This window comes from Canis lupus, chromosome 35, assembly GCF_048164855.1.
Source record: "Canis lupus baileyi chromosome 35, mCanLup2.hap1, whole genome shotgun sequence".
Classification (NCBI taxonomy): Eukaryota; Metazoa; Chordata; class Mammalia; order Carnivora; family Canidae; genus Canis; species Canis lupus.
Window position 1 is genome coordinate 19,332,787 of NC_132872.1, and position 15,631 is coordinate 19,348,417.

The following is a 15,631-nucleotide window of genomic DNA, read 5'->3' on the forward strand; positions in this document are numbered from 1 at the left end:
ATTATTTCAAATTTCTCTGTCTCTCTCTCTCTCTCTCGACTATTATTCTTAGTGTTTCCTGTGGGGAGAGAAAAAAAAGGAAGCTTAAAGGAAATACCTAATTGTTATAAAAGGAGCTCAGTTTTCTACTTTACAAAGTTAAAGGGAGATAATTAGGAAAAATAAATTTTATTGAAAACATGTAGGCTGGTTTACCCTATGTTTTTCCCCTTCCACATAAATTATGGTTCTCCATAAGGCACTCTTTTATATTAGTAAATATAGGCTTTTATCTGTTAGAGACAATCTGGAGTTCTTCTATTAGACAATGCCCATTTGACATAGATTTTTTTCAACTAGCAGGAGAAATCCTGAAGGACTTAAAAACAAAACAAAACAAAACAAACAAACAAAACAAAACAAAACAAAACAAAACAAAACAAAACAAAACAAAAAACCAAGGAGGCCTTCCACATACTGCAAATTGGGAAAGGCAAGTAAAAGAGGAGAAGGATAGGTTTACAGCCCTTCCCTACATTTGAAAGGAGAGGTGACCTGGCTCATAGTTCAAAAATCTTTTGTGTGTTGTACAGCCTATCTGTTCAGGGTTCCTATCTCTTTTTGTTCTATATCTAAAAAGTCTGAAACGATTAAATCCCTCAGGGAATCTGAAAAATATCTGGTGTGATATATTTAGAAACAACCTAGACTATCCAAAGCCTACTAGTGATAAAAATTCATAAAATTCTTGGAAATTTAGAAAGAACAGTATAAGGTGGAAGAATTTAGGATACAGTGAATTCAGAATCTGATACATGACCAGCATGCAACATTGCACATTGGATCATTTTATTGGAATGGCAGTTTGGTCAGTGTGCAAAGATTTCACCAATGTCAGGAAAACATTTTTGCCCCCTTAGCTACCACTTCACTGCAACTAGAATAAGGCAAGAAATTGGGCTCTTAGCCCACTCAATCTTAGCTAATAGATTCAGCAAAAAAAGTAAACAGGATGTGCATAATTCTCAAGAGTTACTTCCTGGAGATTTACTTTCATGTTATATCTTTAAGAAGAGGATGGACATTTTCTTTTCTTTTCTTTTCTTTTTTTTTGACATTTTCTTTTAAAATGTGAGCTAATCTGAAAAATTTCCACCACATGATTTCATGTGTAACTGGCATAGACCAATCCAATGAAGAATATGCCCTCCAGACCAATGCCTAAAGGTCCAGGAACTCACAATAGTCTTGGGCATAAGCCCCAACCTTCTTAAACCTCCCAGACCCTTCTATGACCATGGACCCCCTGACAATATCTGCATTCTATTTGAGTTCTGGATCATATCAGTCAGAAGGGTAATCTCATAGAAAAAAAAAAGACATTAAATCCTTCTACTTCTAAATGTGGCAGAGAAGACTGCCTAATTGGCAGAATGTAGTAGAAGACCGGTATGCATGACAAAGAGCTATTTATAGTAATAGAGCAACAGATCTGTGTGTGTGTGTGTGTGTGTGTGTGTGCACGTGTCTTCTCTGTAATCCTGAGTTGGTGTTTATCCCTGAGATTGTTCGTGTTCCCAAGAACACAGTGCAAGAATGAAGGATGTCTAAATTAAGACATACAAAAACAAAATGTGATGAAAGTAATTACCTTTAATGGTGGAAAAAATGTTTAATGTCCATCTCATTTTTCACACAGCTGGGCCAGTTGGTATTCTGAGGGGAAATGATGCTGAAGGTGTAGATATCTGAGGGAACAGATAAACAAAATCATACCAGTGTGGCACAGGGAGGGGATGCAGAAGTAGGAATGATCAAGATTGTTGCTGTTTACTCTGACCATCTTTCGTACCATCTCCAAGTATTGTTTTCAGAAGTTTCTTGTTCTCTTTTGCTATAGTGAGTTTGGAAAGACCTAGTTAGGAAAAAGCCTTGGAGATTCATAAAAGAGAAGCTTTCACAAAAGTAGCCTCTGGGATTGAGCCCAGTAGTCCTGCCATGTATTACATCTTTCTGTCAAGAATATCTTTCCTTTATTCATTGGAGCCTGTAGTAAGCTTGGCTGGCAAATCTGGGGCAGGTCTGAGCAGATTCTAAGGAAGGAGAGTGGCACATCCTTCATTGTTCCTATTCGTATTAAGAGAGAAATGTATCTGAGAGTCACTTTTTCTTTACCCCCTTCCCTCATCAGTGAAAAAGCTTTGATAATGTGGAACCTGGCCTGATTCCTTTGGCACTGTGGCTGTCCTTACCCTCCCAATCCCATTTTTTCCAGTCCCTGTGAACATATCCTTGTTTAAAATAAGGTTTCCTGATTTTTTCAGGAAACTTTTATGCAATTCTTAGTATGGGATGGTGGCAGCTTGCTCTCACTACTTGTTGAGATAACTTGCCACCACCTTCCTGATCATAGTGCCAGGAGTCATGGATGGGAAGCCAGTCCTCTCCCCACTTCATGAGGTATCTTGACACAATCTGTTTTAAACTCCAGACTCACTGAAGCCTAGAGTCCTGGTGCCTACTAAAATGAATTAACTGAAGATAAATCTAACAAAAGAACAATCTAACCAGTTGTTCTTTATTTCTCCTGATCAAGCCAGCTGACCTCAACCCAGGGTATAGATACTTCCCAGTGCTTGATTTTCTCTCAAAATGGCCATATTTTAGGGGAATGGATAAGAGCACACTTATTTTGATGAGCACTAAGAAATGTGTAGAATTGTTGAATAATTATTGTGTATGCCTGAAACTAATATAACATTGTATGTTAGTTATACTTCCATAATTTAAAAAACTAGTCATAGATCTGATAGGCAGCCAATTAGACAATAAAAGTGTCTCAGCAGTGTCAGACCTTACGACAATCCTTAAAATTTCTTGTATGTCTACTTATTTTTTTAAATCCTAGTGTCACTGCTAGTTTCTTATCTACAAAATACGCTCAGAACACTTTATCAGGTGTTAAAAACATATATTTGAAATGAATTATTGATGGATTTTCAAGTTGGTGCTCTTGTGTTCCTAGCAAATGATGGGTATCTGTGGATTATAGCTTAGGGGTACAGCCCAAGACTGGGGAACAGACATACAAAAATGGAACGCATGATCTTACCATTAGGACTACAAGATCCCAGCTAACAAGATAATATCTTGACAAAAAAAACGTCTACTTTTTGCTGGTATTGCTGTCAAATGCACCCAAAGTGTTTTCATCCCTGAGACGTTATGAGACTTCGTCAACAAAACCTCCTAAGGTTTCCAAACCCTAGTTTAAGTAAAACCCCTGCCATGAAGTCATATGTTCACAGAAACTGGTATAATCACAGGAGGTCAAAGTGTTCTATTTTGCAGCTGAATTCCAAAATGAGCTGGATAATTTTATGACCAGCAATAAAACTAGTAGTTATGAGAGCTAAAATAAAAAAGCTAATCAGATCTCGTGTTTCAGGACATAAACTTGTCACCATGAACATTAACAAGATTCTCCCCCCCTTAAATGGCAATGCAATATGTTATGGAGGATTTTCACTTTTTAGTCATCTATGCCATATGTTTGTTCCTGGGAAAATTCAATTCAACATGCATTTATTAGGTACCTACTGTGAACAAAGCGCCATCCTAGGCAAGATTTCCACAGGGTTGAGAGACTTGCAAAATAGAGTTAGGTATAATCTAGTTGCAGAGGGAGATGTGTGCAACCAAAGCCTACTGCAGTGACTTCAGGGCATCAAGAGTCATAGGATTCCCAAGAGTTTACATTGTAAATGTCACAAGTATTCTTTGGGGCAACTGTAAGGGGATACTATGACCAGGAGTTCGTTCTCTTCAAATATCAAAATCCTTACCCAAGTCTGAGATGAAGGGTGTCCACCCAAACCTTCAAGGGTTCCCTGTTACAACTCTAATGTCAGGGACTGTCTAAGGGACAAGACTGGAGAGTGGAAGAATGTTAGAAAAAAAAACGAATTTGCTTTAGCCTGGTATGATTTTCTTGTCTAAGGAGTTCTGCATTTAAAAAAAAAAAGCAGATCTCTCTTCAGGAGATTTTTAAAAATCCATAATTTCCTAAATGCAAATCCATCTCTTTGGAAAAGCTCTGTCATATTTGGAAGACAATTTGCTTTCTCCTATGGCAGAAAGAGCCATAATTCTAAATGGCATTCTATCCACAATGCTAGAGAGTGGAAAGGAAAAGTGATGCCAGGAAGCTTAGGGTACTTGGCAGGAGAGGAGAAATAAAGCATAAACAAGGTCAAATCTAGATGCCAAGGGAAACTCTGATAGTGAGAAATCCCATCGCAAATGTCTGGAATCTAGTTACCTCTGCTACTTCCAGGGAGACAGGAAATTGTGGGCAATTCTATTTTCACAGAGCAGCAAAGCAGCTAACAGGGAAAAAGTTTTCTAGACTTGAATGGGAAGTAGGGATTCTGAAAGAGTAGGCTGAGCCTTCCACAAAAGCTACAATAGCCTAAGCTTCAGTTATAAACAGAAAACTGTCATAGGAAACAGAATAAAATAGGCACTATATGATTGAGGGGCAAAGAATGGACAGTGGAATTTCAGAAAAATAAGCTACTAATTATGAAGGTGCTATGGAAATCTTGAGAGAAGACATTTAAAGGTAAGCAGAATTTCAAGTGATGGACGAGGCATTATGGTGTGAGGCATTCCAGTATAAGGAGATAGTGCAAACAACAAAAGAAAATAGATTAACTCTTCCTATTTTTCAGCAAAGGACTAATACTACAGTGAAATTGTACTATCGCGCTCTTTGTTGGAGAAGATGAGACTGGAAACTTAATCTCAGGTGTGTAATTTCTTCAGGAGACAACAGGGAATCTATAAACAGAGGATGGCCATGGGCTGGCGTACTGTTAAAGACATAAATCTGTAAGCCAGCATTGTGAAGGGTGACACTGAGCGTCAAGAGACAAGAAACATTATTCCCCTTGTCTGGGAAAGTATTCCTTCTTCCTTTGCTTAATTAGAGAAGGGACTTAACCACTAGGTTTTGGCTTTGGCATTCACTTATTCCAGGAAGACTTCATGATCCTCAAGTCTGGATTAGGACTAAACTGTAAATATTGATTTATATGTCAGTATCTGCCTTAGACTATCAACTCCATTAAAATAGACACCTTGTCTGCCTTATCCTTCCTTTACCATTTTCCTTTTTTGTGCCTTGTCCCTTGTAGATACTTAATTCATATTTATTGGATAAGTAAATGAAAAAAAAATGTGTGACTACTTTGAATAAATCAGTTGGCAGACAAGGGCATCAAAATAGTGACCAAAGAAGTGAAAATCATGGGAAACATATGGAAAATACTATCCAAATGATTGGGAACCCATGGGATGTGAAAAGGGAACTATGAGTTGAAAGCGTCTCTATGTGTCCAGCCCAGATGTGAGGCTACATCTGGTACAGTGATGCAGTCAGAGTTCTAGTTCCTCTCACATAGAATCTCTTTCTTGTACAAAACCTTCAGTTGAGGTGTTTGGAGATCTCTTATTAATTTTAGAAATGTGTTCATGGTTTCCCCCTATATGTACCCTAAAGGTTGATTCCTGGGATGGGAAGATGTAAGATCTTGATGCCAACTAAATAGGGTCTGATACTCCTCTTGGGAGTGATTCCTTATCATAACCATCATTCTGATGGGAAAAAGAAGCCAGAAGTTGGGATGTTTAGTTGTTCTTTAGGCATCTGCCACCCAGAAAATTATCACTGTAACCCTTCTCCATATTCAAACAATATATCTGAGAAAGGTGAAAATTTTTGTTGAATAATTTCCTAGAATAAAATGGTTCAAGTCTATGAATGTCTGTAATGTTGGCACAGTAGTGAGAGAATAATCCACATAGATTCTTATTGTATAACACACAAGAGTGGCTACACTGTACTTGGTTCCATGGAGTTAGTTATGGTGCCTGGGCTGGAAGTTACATCTTCCATATAAAGGTAACCGTTTTGAAGCAGGTGATTTAAATGGATTATTATATAACATAATATGTTTCGATACGTATATTGTAATCAAAATTCATTGTTTTAAGAAAGAAGAAAAATAAACTTCAAAATCTTCTTTGAAAAAGAAAGTTAATTTTCATTGAAAAAACATCTGCTTAATTTGGTAGCCAAATATCAGAATGAAAAAAAGAAAATTCTCAAAGCTGTGATTCGAAACCTGAAATAATTAAATTCTTAATTTAGAATGGAATTATTATAACTGGTCATATTTTTCTGCACATTAATCTAAAAGAATTTTGTATTTGGATTATTTAGCCATTGAATATGCACCTGCTTCTCAGATTGGCAAGGCAACAATTTACTGTGAAGAATCAGTTGTTTTGAATGGCTAATTGGTTACAGGTGCAATGAATTAGCCATCTGCCTTAGAGACTGACTCAACTAAGGGAAGGAAAATCCTTTTCTGTCACTTTGGGAGCACATCAGTGAGCTGTGATTCTAACTTGGAATTTGTGGATTCTATGTGGGATGAGGTAAGTGGGAGGAAAAGAAAACAAAGTTAGTGGTTAAGCAGAAGACTATTATAGAGTCATAAGTGAGACTAGTTTATTAACTTTTTTTTTTAAAGATAAGGTTGCCTCTTTTGTTAATTTTTTTTTAACTTTTATTTATTTATGATAGTCACACACACAGAGAGAGAGAGAGGCAGAGACACAGGCAGAGGGAGAAGCAGGCTCCATGCACCGGGAGCCCGATGTGGGATTCGATCCCGGGTCTCCAGGATCGCGCCCTGGGCCAAAGGCAGGCGCCAAACCGCTGCGCCACCCAGGGATCCCCAGTTTATTAACTTTTTAATCAAGAATCTAATTCTCTTTTGAAATAAACCTCCAATCATCTCAAAATATAAAATAATTGAAATATATCCAAAAGAGAGAATGGTAACCCCATAGGTGGATTCACACCAGTGCAATTGATGTGATCTTGGTTTTGGTTTTTATTTTCTATTGTTCTCTTGTCATTCAAATTTAACTTTTGACATATTCTGAAAGTGTATGATAATAATTTATTGAAATGTCACAGTACTTGAAGTCTTTTATTTAATCAGGTGACTTTCTGATTTCTCAGCTAAGGTGAGACGTAACATTTTAAATGGACAACAACAACAACAAAGGATGTCACAATCTTCTGGCTCCTATGTCTAACCTTTAATAACCTTAAATAATCAAAAGTTTCATTTGGTTTATCATGTTTCCTCAATTAGCTGTTAAAGACTCCCAGAGTCCTGTAATTTGTTCTGAGTAGGGATTTTTCTAAAAAGCTCCTCTTTTGCCCACCCATATTTATCTTGGGGAATTGATAAAATGGAAATTAGCTTTTCCTCACAAAATGATGTGGAATCCTTCTGGGTGCATGCACCCAGAAGCACAATTTTCCTTCTAGTTAGACTTCTAATATATTCTAATATTTGATTGACTTGGTCAAACAAATTAATAGTTTTGCCATCTTTAATTATTTTCAGCAAAACAAAATCATTTCTCCTTACGTGTTTTCCCTTATTAAACAATATGACTTTTTGCCGTCACTGGGAAGAACAACCAAAGTAACCTAGCAGGGAGGACTCTTCTACATCATTTTAGATACTAAGAATATGTGAGAATAAATGGGAATTTTAGGCATGATTTTTTGTTTTCCCAAAGTGTCTCATTTCTTTCATAATACAAACTGAATATTTGGGGAGAATACTATTGCACGATTCCAATTAAGATTTAGGATTAGGTTGTTTTAAAAAATATTTCCCATCAGAAATTGAGTAAATGAAGTACAATATTTTTCCAGTTTTCCTTACCTGGTCAATATGTCATGAGATTTTTTTTTTCAATAGAATGCCATTTTAATTTCCTTTATTTTAAAATAGTTTTTAAAGATTTTATTTATTTGGGAAAGAGAGAGTGCATGCACGTTGAGGGGGTGGGTAGAAAGGGAGAAACAAGCAGACTCCCCACTGGGTGGGGGCTCCAAGTGGGCCCTAGTATCATGACCTGAGCTGAAAGCAGACACTTAACTGACTGAACCAGCCATGCGCCCCTTAATTCCCTTTATTCATTTAGAAAAATAAATTCCTGAATTGTACATTCTCTTTGAGTATACATACAGTTTTATTGCAATGAAATCTTTGTACTGCAATGAATTATTTCTGACAAAAGTTCACCCCTTTCAAATACTATTCAATAAAGTGACTTTGCATCTGATCAAAATATGTAGTCCAGGATTTCTTAAGACCATTGTAAACAGACATGGTTTATGTAAATCTACAGATTGCTCTAAAAATAATGTGTCATTAATTAGCTCTATAAAAGTAATACTTTTCTCACTTTCATATAAACATTTTCTTTTCTCTTCCCATTAAATGTAAAAGTTACCAAATAGTTATCAAATGCTCTCAAATAACATTTTTTTTCTATTTGTTTCTGAATGCATACAAATGTTCACGTTGATTTTCTCCTCTAACAAAGTAATATACCTTGTGGTATATCTCTGCTCTATTCCCTCCCTTTATTCCCTGTTAGCGATGTCCTTCTCCATTGCAAATCAGTGTCAAAGAAAATCCTTGTGTCACAGAAGCTATGTTTATGGAGGTTACTAATGATAGAATTGAGAATTACATATGTAGCTCATCTAAAATAATCTGTGTTACCATTGGAGCTGGAGGTCACTTTAGAAATCCTCTTTCAGACTACTGGTTTTTCAAACATTTTATAGCCACAGGACTCCTTCAAATGCAAATGTAAAATGCAGTAGAAAAATGCAGCACTATTCCAGTTGATGCTCACATCCATTTTTTGTTACTTTCTTCTTGTTTCTGCAATCCTTAATGTTCTGAGTTAAAGAGTCCTTTTGAACCATGTTTTTTTCCTGCCAGAAGACTAAGGCATAGAGGAATCATTTGGCTTTTCTAAAGGCAAGCAGTAGTTAAGAAAACCAGAAGGAAAAGTAAGTTCTCTTGAATTCTAGTTTTTCTTTACTATTAAAATATGAATTTTATTTTATTTTTTTTAAATATGAATTTTAATATTTGAATTATCCATAGAGTTTCTTTTTATTGGTTAAAATGCCCTGGATCACTTAATTCCTTCATTTGACCTAACTCATGCATATGAAGATACTATGCCAACCCCTTTCTAGATCCCCACTACTCTGAGCTCATGATAACCTTAAATCCCAGTACCTAGGACTTTCAATCTCTTAGACAGTTGATTATGCCACATGCTTAGCACGGGGCCAATAGATGCCTCTGGGCTATTGATGATTTCATTAAATCTTTACCAATCTATTTATTTACACAATTTCAACTGGAAAAAATGCACTGAAATGAAACATCTCATTTCCAGTACTGGCCTAAGGCAAAAAGAGACAATGATACATATCCCCAATTTAGACTAGATGAAACTAGCTACATTTCAAATAGAGAATTCACATTGTGAGTTTAAAACCAAGTTAACCTGAAAGGAGACATTTTCTCCCTGTATATCTGTGCACAGCTTCAGTTGATGGCACTATGAACTGTGTATCTGAACCAAAGGACCAAATTTTTCTAAAGAAATGTTAAAACTTGCAAATTAACTCAAATATTGCCTTAGAGTTTCCTCTCTGTTGTCCTACCACAGTGGTCTCTGTGGCATTCACTGGTGGCAAACATGAAAAACTGTCTTATTGAAGTGTCTTGATTGCCATATTGATCATTTTTTTGTGCTTTTGTTCTTAAGCACAGCGGGAAAAGAAAGCAGTCAAGCAAGCTTTCACTTTGACCAAAATGAAAAAGAAAAAAAAAAAAGATTTTAGGACAGAGAAGCAATTGGTTCCAGTTAAAAATCAGTTAAGGAAAATTTTCAGTATGGAAAGATAGCTTTTGTTTTGTAATGACGATTTTGTCGATTAGTCATAAATGAACTTGAGCACATTTTCTTGATAATCATGAAGGATGATGGCTAAATGGATCAACCACACGTATTTTATAGTTTGTCCCACTGTAGTGGGTCTTTTCTCTACCTACTGGGTTCCAAGTAGTTACAAATGAAGTTGTTGATAACCAATCAACACTGGAAAGGAGAGTTTCACCAGAAATGTAATTAGATTATGTAATTGGGTTTTAGCTGATGTGTGTTTCTAGAGAAGTTCAGGAGCTATACTTAGGTTTCAGCTTACACTTGTCTTCCACTAGGGTGTGTTCTTTCCCCCTTCCCTCTCTCTTTAGTATCCTGATCAGATCTCCAAATGTCCAAATCAGCTTTCATTATTCAAAGCTCACTGTACATTTCAAATACCAGGTTGATTTCTTAGTTTTCATGTTCTCCATGTCTCATGATTTTATATAAGAAAAGCCATTTCTTATTTACTATGTACAGTGATATTAATATTTCTTTACTATGCAGTATTCTTGTAGTTAACAGCATGCTCTTTTATAACATCTCATTGGAAATATTTATACTCTGAAACATTATTTTTTAAATAGTTAAATGTAAATCATTTATACTGCAATACTTTATGGGAGAAGCATATGCTGAATTTTAATGGTGTTTTAGTTTGCAATCCCAAACTGTGAATGCATGCACACAAAACCATGAAATGACTAATGAAATGTTCCATCAAATGTAAGCTGGCTACATAAGGGTCTACATATAAAGGTCTATCTATCTTATCTATGTATCTATTAGTTTATATACATATATAATGAAAAAGTATATGCAAAATATCAATGAAAAGATTATATTTAATTATCAAGTATTAATATTCAACCTCCAAATGGTATTCATGTAGATGGTACAGAGATAACTGAAGTTTTGAGAACAATTATTCTAGTTACTAGGCAACTTCACTAAGCATCAAAATTAGAATCAACTAGGTAGCAGCTTGACTCCACCCTGGACCTCAAGGCTCTAACTCTCCAGGAATGGATAATGCCCTTCTGCATTTTAAAGGAGCTTTTCAGGTGATTCTGACACTGACATTGAGCTAGAAAGATTGAGGATTTCTTCTGACTTTAAAAATAGATGATGATGATAGATAGATAGATAGATAGATAGATAGATAGATAGATAGATGCCTGGGTAGCTCAGTTGGTTAATCAATTGGCTCTTGATCTTAGCTGAGGTCATGATCTCAGGGCCATGAAATTAAGCCTCAAGTCAGGCTCTGTACTAAGCACAGAGCCTGCTTAAGATTCTCCTCCCTCTTTCTGTGCCACATGATCGCATAGTAAATAAATAAATAAAAATAAATAAATAAATAAATAAATAAATAAATATTTTAAGAAAGTGGATATATATCCACTTTTATTTTTTTTTCCAGCCCTTGAAGTCCTTTATTAAAACAATTCACAGCATAGTATTTGAGACAGACAGTGTTGGCCAGCCAAATCCCAGGAGGCTAAGATAAGAAATCAAGGTATGAACATCCTTCCTTGCCTTTCTGGAGAGAATTCCTTCATGAAGACAACCAGACCTGAGCAGCACCATGTTAGAGGGTGGGTGGTCCATACGCAGAAGCAGTAAGAACACTTGAAGTCAGGGTGACCCTGCAGCACTGCATTAGGCTGTGGGCTCCCAATGTCCAACATTGTAGCATACATGGTGGGAGCAGGTACACCGTCAATTGCTTTTTTGAGTTCTCCCTTCCATATAGAGCTGCATCTTTAAAATATCTGATGTCATCATTTTTAGTGGTATCTGCCAGGCGTCATGCATGCAGACGTCTTGCTCATCTGCCAGGGATCCAGGGAAAGTCCTTGATGATTTGTTTCCCTGTGCATAAAATGGATTCCTAACTGAAAGAGATGCTGTGAGCAACACGTTTTTTAATAGTAGTAAAGTTTCTAGAATAGTACTTGATATCATATGCATTAAGTAAGTTGCCAGTATTTAGTTCATCCTCCAAAGTAGAACTTTACAATTACCTTCAGAAAATTATATAGCAAAGAAAACAGCTTGGTTGGCAGGAGGTAACCTTGGCATCATACACAAGCCTGTAAAAGTCTGGAAGGTTAAGACTGCCTGGCTGCCTAGTTGTTCTGATGATTGCTCAAGGAGAAGGCTGGCATTAAGAAAAATCTGCTTTCCCTAAGGTACTTAAAGGCAAAGGCTGCATAAATCATGCTCATCCTGTGGTCCTAAAGGAGCTTAATCCAAAGAAGGTCACTTGGTGGAAAGTTGGCTCAAAAGAGTTTGGAGTATGGCTCAAAACCAGCGTGGTGAGAGAATATTTACAAAATACAAACTGAAGGCGACATTATCTGAATTTAGGAAACCAGACTTTATCCTGGAGTGGGAGTCGGGGAAGGAGGAACGGGGACTAAGTGTGAACATTTTTCAAGCCTGAAATTCGGATATAAATACCTGCCATGCTCTAGGAAGATCGAAGTCAGATTCCATTATTGCTGGTCAAGTATCAACTCTTCTTCCCCTTATGACCCCTTCCTTTTTCCTGCTGCTTTTTTCACCCCTGCGAAGCTAGCAGCAGCTCATCTAATGGAATGGAGTAGCAGAGACAGGCGGCCTGGCAGAAAAGTCAACCGTACCCCTTGTGCCACCAAAGCCTTTTGAAGGCTAATGCGGGTCAGAAATGGGAGTTCTTCATCATACAGAGAATGAAAGTCTAATGACAGAAATGTCATCTTTTTACAGTTACAATTGGAGAACTTGTTCTCTACTTCCTTTTGTAGAAAAACTCAGAAAGGCTGTCAGTATCTGCCAACACATTCTTTTTTGAATCTCACATCAGCCGGACTTATACCCACATTATTCTACACAAACTGCTCTCATCGAGGTCAGAGATGACTTCCAGACATCGATAAGTCCAGTGGTCTCATCTCAGTCCTCATCTGATTTGATCCAAAGCCGGCATACGACACACCGCCTTTCTCCTTTATACACTTTCATTTGCTTTCTGGAATATTATCTCTTAAGGTTTTCTTCCTACAACAGTAGCTATTTCTTCTTAGTGTCTGTGGCTTTTCCAAATTACCTCTCAATTCTGAAGTGCTCTGGGGTTTGATCCTTGCACTCACCTTCCCAACTATATTCACTTCTTAGGAGAGTTTATCTAGTCCCAAGGCTTTGATATAATTTATAGCTGCAGTTGCCTCCTATACTATCCTAGACCACTCGTCTGAATCCCACACATACTTTATTGTATATTCAGTTTATTCACTTAGATGTGCGTTGGCTTCTCACAGCCAAAACTTAACTGTTGACCTCAGTCTGCCCACCAGACCTGTTTCTATCTTGATCTTCTTCCATCTTTGTATACAGTGACCTCAATCCTCCTGGTGCTCAGGTCAGGAAACTCTGAAGTCATTCTAGATTTGCTCTTCTGACATCCTACATCCAATTCATTAGGAAATCACTTTGGCTCTACCTGCAAATTATATCGTGAATCTGATTACTGCCCAATACACCCATCATTGACACACTCAGCTAAGTTGCCATCATTTGTCACCTGTACTATTGAAAAGCCTCTTAATGGTAGTCTCCTTGTTTCAATTCTTATCCGCTACTGTCCATTTTTCAACACAGAAGCTGAGAGTGATCTGTTAAAATAAAAGTCAGATTGCTTCGTTCCTCTACTCAGAACTGTCCAACTGTGTCCCTTTTCTTTCATAGAAAAGCCCAAGCTTTTTAACATGACATACAAGACCCTACATCATCTGGCTCTGATGCCTCTTCAGTGTCATTTTCCTCTACTCCATCAGTTACAGGATCCCCAACTTCCTGCCTGTCCAAGAGCACACAGAATTTGCTCCTCCCATAGAGAATTGTATTTGCAGTTCCCTCTGGAATGCTTTTTGCCAACACATGTATTTTCCTGGCTTATGCATTACCTCAAGTGTTTTTCAGAGGTACCTTCTCAGCCCACATATAATCAACTCCACATTCAAGTCAATCGTTATTCCCATTTCTCTACATCACTTGTTACCACCATATTATAAAGCTTTAAAAATTTGTTTATGCTTCATATTTTGTTTCTTGCTGTATCACATACACCTGGCAAATGAGAGATGTTCAAGAGATATTTAAATAAATGAAACTAAATGGAACAATCATGGGGCCCATCAGAGAGCTCATGGAGAGGAAAGGAAGGACACGGTCTCCAGAGCTAGTTTGAAAGGGCACTAAGTGAGAAGTGTGGGGGAAATAAAGCTGTTAATGCCTACATTTTTTATTTTTTTTTTTTATTTTTTTTTTTTAAATTTTTATTTATTTATGATAGTCACAGAGAGAGAGAGAGGCAGAGACACAGGCAGAGGGAGAAGCAGGCTCCATGCACCGGGAGCCTGATGTGGGATTCGATCCCGGGTCTCCAGGATCACGCCCTGGGCCAAAGGCAGGCGCCAAACCGCTGCGCCACCCAGGGATCCCTGCCTACATTTTTTAAATAACACTTTTAACTTAATGAATACATGTATATTATATAACTATTCATAATGAGAATATTGCACATTGGAATTAATTTGATGTTTAAAATCCACTTACTTTCACTGTTAAATAGAATACATATTACCTTTATTTTTACTAATATTTGTACCTTTATCAGTGCTTTAGATACTTCAAATGTACTAACTCAACAATTCATGGTTTTGGCTATTATTAGATTTTCTTAGATTTCATTGTAATTATTTGTTGATATATTTACTCCTTTCTTAGACTATATGGGCTGCAGAGGCAGTTACATTTTAGATTTTTTGCTTTTTTTGTTTTAAATAACCTTGACACCTAACTAAGCAGTTGACACATAACAGGAACTAAAAAAAAAATGTTTGTGAATTTTATTTTTAGTAAGTAGTTGACTGTGTTCTCTTTTAATATAAATAGTATACACTACAGGATTCTCAGAACATGTTAGCCAGGGAATTTTTATCCAAGCAAGTTGCTCTTCAAATATAAAGTCTACAAATACAGAATTTTTATTCAAAGAACACTGGGAATATTGTGTTCCCAAGCCCTTCTTGAAAAAATACTAGTGCTCCCGCAAATTAAGGATATTTTAGCAAAAGAATTGGCAATAAGCATTGGATATATTTAATTATAAATGCAAGCAAAAAAAAGTGATGATAAGGATTAAAAAAATGGAATGTAAATTTTAATTGCCCCCAGGCATAGAAATGATATAAAGAATAATAAAAATTGGGAGAAAGGGGAGCAATACTGGAAGTAGAATAAGCTCAGTGATCCTCACCTGTGAGGATGAGGGTCAAAGAATTTCATTTAAATTACTATTCAAGTAGTAAAATTTTAGAACACTTAAGAGAAAAAAGTAATCATTCAGTAAGAAAAATAATTGTTAACAATATGTAAGCGATAACAGATACAATCTAAAAGAGGGTGGCCTTGTATTAAATGTATTACAGTACAAGTGTAAAGTTGACTACTAAAACAAAAATACAAGACTACAAAAATTTCAGAACTATAATAGAGGCAAAGAAAACATTTATACAAACCACACATGCACATGTATATATACATGTGTAATTTATACATGTTTATATATGTATTCACATGTAAATAAATTATATAATGTTCATGTGTTATGCATTATATGTTGTTTTACATGCTACCAGTTATATGGTGTACAGTGTTACCTGAAATATGGCCATATCTCTTTTTTTAAAATAAATATAAATGGGCTTAA

At 36.4% G+C, this 15,631-nt stretch overlaps 1 long non-coding RNA gene across 15 annotated transcripts in view; it reads left to right on the forward strand.

Moving 5' to 3' along the window:
* LOC140624701 (uncharacterized) overlaps positions 1 to 15,631 on the forward strand; it is a 360,972-nt gene that overhangs the window by 168,850 nt on the left and 176,491 nt on the right. For 12 of the 15 annotated variants that reach the window (XR_012024165.1, XR_012024173.1, XR_012024164.1 and 9 more), the window contains 2 exons: positions 4,713 to 4,789; positions 6,266 to 6,483. This is a non-coding gene — a long non-coding RNA (uncharacterized lncRNA). Of the gene's footprint in view, positions 1 to 4,712; positions 4,790 to 6,265; positions 6,484 to 8,870; positions 8,942 to 11,296; positions 11,393 to 12,068; positions 12,414 to 15,631 lie in introns of those variants that run through there. The other 3 variants (XR_012024166.1, XR_012024168.1, XR_012024169.1) reach the window with 3 other exon arrangements.